The sequence below is a fragment of the Cetorhinus maximus genome, unplaced genomic scaffold (assembly GCF_964194155.1).
Source record: "Cetorhinus maximus unplaced genomic scaffold, sCetMax3.hap1.1 HAP1_SCAFFOLD_257, whole genome shotgun sequence".
NCBI classification, from domain to species: Eukaryota; Metazoa; Chordata; class Chondrichthyes; order Lamniformes; family Cetorhinidae; genus Cetorhinus; species Cetorhinus maximus.
The window spans coordinates 392,853-397,837 of record NW_027596217.1 but is presented as its reverse complement, the minus strand read 5'-3'; positions in this window follow the sequence as shown (position 1 = coordinate 397,837).

Sequence of the window (4,985 nt, the reverse complement as noted above, 5' to 3'; positions counted from 1 at the left end):
CAACCTCAACTTTGATAAATACAAAAAGAATCAAAATAAAATCTTGAATACACCAATAAATTCAACAACAACCGCAATATTGAAAATCAGCAACAAATTCAACAACAACCTCAACATTGAAAAACAACAAAATATTCAACAACAACCTCAACTTTGAAAAACACCAACAAATTCAAATACCTCAACATTGAAAAACACCAACAAATTCAACAACAACCTCAATGCTGAAAATCACCAACAAATTCATCAACAACCTCAACAATGAAAAACACCGAAAAATTAAACAACAATCTCAACATTCAAAAACACCAAAAAATTCAACAAAATCCTCAACAATTAAAATCACCTAAAAAATTCATCAACAACCTCAACATTTAAAAACACCAACACATTCAACAACAACCTCAACAATGAAAAACTCCAACAATTTCAACAACAACCACAACTTTGAAAATCACCTACAAATTCACCAACCTCAACATTGAAAAACACCAACAAAATCAACAAAAAACTCAACAAAGAAAAATACCAATAAAGTCAACAGCAACCTCAACTTTGAAAAACACCAACAGATTCAACAACCCCAACATTCAATAACACCAACAAATTCAACAACCTCAACATTGAAAAACACCAAGAAATTCAACTGCAACCTCAACTTTGAAAATTACAATGAAGTTAAAAAAATTCCATTGATAAAACCAATAAATTCAACAACAACCTCAACAATGAAAAACATCAAAAAATTCAACAACCTCAACATTCAAACACACCAACAGATTGAACAAAAACCTCAACAATGAAAATCACCAACAAATTCAACAACAACCTCAACAATGAAAATCACCAAAAAATTCAACAACCTCAACATTCAAACACACCAACAGATTGAACAAAAACCTCAACAATGAAAATCACCAACAAATTCAACAACAACCTCAACTTTGAAAAACACCAACAAATTCAAAAACCTCAACATTGAAAATCACCAACAAATTCAACAAAAACCTCAACAATGTTAAACACCAAAAAATTCATCAACAATCTTCACATTCAAAAACATCAACACATTCAACAACAACCTCAACAATGAAAAACACCAACAATTTCAACAACAACCTCAACTTCTAAAAATACAAAAATGTTCAACAAAATAAAAATTGATAACACCAACAAATTCAACAACAAACTCAACTTAGAAAAACACCAACAAATTCAAAAACCTCAACAGAGTATAAACTCAATTTTCAACTCATTCAAAAACTCCAAAAATTTCAACAACAACCTCAGCAATGGAAAACATCAAAAAATTCAACAACAACCTCAACAATGAAAAACATCCAAAAAAACAACAACAACCTCAACATTGAAAAACTCCAACAATTTCAACAACAACCGCAACAATGAAAAACACCAAAAAAATTCATCAACAAACTCAACATTGAAAGTGACTATCAAATTCAACAAAAAACTGAACAATGAAAAACATGAAAAAATTCAACAACAATCTCAACATTCAAATACACCAACAAGTTCAACAAAAACCTCAACAATGAAAATCACCAACAAATTCAAAAACCTCAACATTGAAAAACACCAACAAATTCAACAAAAACCTCAACAATGTTAAACACCAAAAAATTCATCAACAATCTTCACATTCAAAAACATCAACACATTCAACAACAACCCCAACAATGAAAAACACCAACAATTTCAACAACAACCTCAACTTCTAAAAATACAAAAATGTTCAACAAAATAAAAATTCATAACACCAACAAATTCAACAACAACCTCAACTTAGAAAAACACCAACAAATTCAAAAATCTCAACAGAGAATAAACTCAAAATTCAACTCTTTCAAAAACTCCAGTAATTTCAACAACAACCTCAGCAATGAAAAACCTCAACACAGTCAACAACAACCTCAACAATGAAAAACACCAACAATTTCAACAACAACCTCAACTTATAAAAATACAAAAATGTTCAACAATATAAAAATTGATAACACCAACAAATTCAACAACAGTCTCAACTTTGAAAAACACCAACAAATTCAAAAACCTCAACAGAGTATAAACTCAATATTCAACTCATTCAAAAACTCCAAAAATTTCAACAACAACCTCAGCAATGAAAAACATCAAAAAATTCAACAACAACCTCAACAATGAAAAACATCCAAAAAATCAACAACAACCTCAACATTGAAAAACTCCAACAATTTCAACAACAACCGCAACAATGAAAAACACCAAAAAAATTCAACAACAAACTCAACATTGAAAGTCACCATCAAATTCAACAAAAACCTGAACAATGAAAAACATGAAAAAATTCAACAACAACCTCAACATTCAAATACACCAACAAATTCAACAAAAACCTCAACAATGAAAATCACCAACAAATTCAAAAACCTCAACATTGAAAAACACCAACAAATTCAACAAAAACCTCAACAATGTTAAACACCAAAAAATTCATCAACAATCTTCACATTCAAAAACATCAACACATTCAACAACAACCTCAACAATGAAAAACACCAACAATTTCAACAACAACCTCAACTTCTAAAAATACAAAAATGTTCAACAAAATAAAAATTCATAACACCAACAAATTCAACAACAACCTCAACTTAGAAAAACACCAACAAATTAAAAAACCTCAACATAGAAAAAACTCAAAATTCAACTCATTCAAAAACTCCAGTAATTTCAACAACAACCTCAGCAATTCAACAAAAAACTCAACAATGAAAATCACCAACAAATTCAACAACAACCTCAACATTGAAAATCTCTAACAATTTCAACAACAGGCTCAACAATGAAAAACATCAAAAAATTCAACAACAACCTCAACATTCAAAAAAAACAATAAGTTCAACAAAAACCTCAGCAATGAAAAACAACAACAAATTCAACAACAAACTCAATATTGAAAATCACCAACAAATTCAACAACAACCTCAACAATGAAAAATACCAAAAAATTCAACAACAACCCAACATTGAAAAACACCAACAAATTCCACAACAAACTCAATATTGAAAATGACCAACATATTCAAACAAACTCATCACTGAAAATGACCAACAAATTCAACAACAACCTCAACAATAAAAAACATCAAAGAATTCTACAACCTCAACTTTGACAAATGCATAAAATTTCAGAAAAAACATTGATAATACCAACAAATTCAACTATATCCTCAATATTGAAAATCACCAAAAAATTCAACAACAACCTCAACATTGAAAAACTCCAACAATTTCAACAACAACCTCAACAATGAAAAATACCAAAAATTTCAACAACACCCCGACATTGAAAATCACTAAAAAAAAATCACAAACAACCTCAACAAGGAAAAATAACAAAAAATTCGACAACAACCTCAACAATGAAAAATACCAAAAATTTCAACAACACCCCGACATTGAAAATCACTAAAAAAAAATCACAAACAACCTCAACAAGGAAAAATACCAAAAAATTCCACAACAAACTCAACATTGAAAATCAACAACAAAGTCAACAACAACCTCAACATTGTAAAACTCCAACAAATACAATAACAACCTCAACAACGAAAAACACCAAAAAATTCAACAACAACCTCAGCTTTGAAAAACACCGACAGATTCAACAACTTCAACATTTGAAAACACCAACAAATTCAACATCAACCTCAGCTTTTAAAAATACAAAAAAGTTTAACAAAATAAAAACTGATAACACCAACAAATTCAACAACAACCTCAATATTGAATATCACCAACAATTTCAACAACAAGCTCAACTCTGAAAAACGCCAACATATTCAACAACCTCAACATTGAAAAACAGCAGCAAATTTAACAACAACCTCAACAATGAAAAACATCAAAAAATTCAGCAACAACCTCAACTTTGAAAAACACCAACAAAATCAACTGCAACCTCAACTTTAAATAAAAACATTGATACCACCAATAAAATCAACAACAAGCTCAATATTGAAAATCACCAACAAATTCAACAACAACCTCAACAATGAAAAACATCATAAAATTTAACAACAACCTCAACAATGAACAACACCAAAAAATTCAACAACAACCTAAACATTGAAAAACTCCAACAATTTCAAAAACAACCTCAACAATGAAAAACATCGTAAAATTCAACAACAACCTCACCATTCAAAAAAAACAACAATTTCAACAAAATATTGAAAATCTCTAACAATTTCAACAACAAGCTCAACAATGAAAAATACCAAAAAATACAACAACAACCCAACATTGAAAAACACCAACAAATTCCACAACAAACTCAATATTGAAAATGACCAACAAATTCAAACAAACTCATCACTGAAAATGACCAACAAATTCAACAACAACCTCAACAATAAAAAACAGCAAAGAATTCTACAACCTCAACTTTGACAAATGCATAAAATTTCAGAAAAAACATTGATAATACCAACAAATTCAACTACATCCTCAATATTGAAAATCACCAAAAAATTCAACAACAACCTCAACATTGAAAAACACGAACAAAATCAACTGCAACCTCAACTTTAAATAAAAACATTGATACCACCAATAAAATCAACAACAAGCTCAATATTGAAAATCACCAACAAATTCAACAACAACCTCAACAATGAAAAACATCATAAAATTTAACAACAACCTCAACAATGAACAACACCAAAAAATTCAACAACAACCTCAACATTGAAAAACTCCAACAATTTCAAAAACAACCTCAACAATGAAAAACATCGTAAAATTCAACAACAACCTCACCATTCAAAAAAAACAACAATTTCAACCAAATATTGAAAATCTCTAACAATTTCAACAACAAGCTCAACAATGAAAAACACCAAAAAATTCAACAACAACCCAACATTGAAAAACACCAACAAATTCCACAACAAACTCAATATTGAAAATGACCAACAAATTCA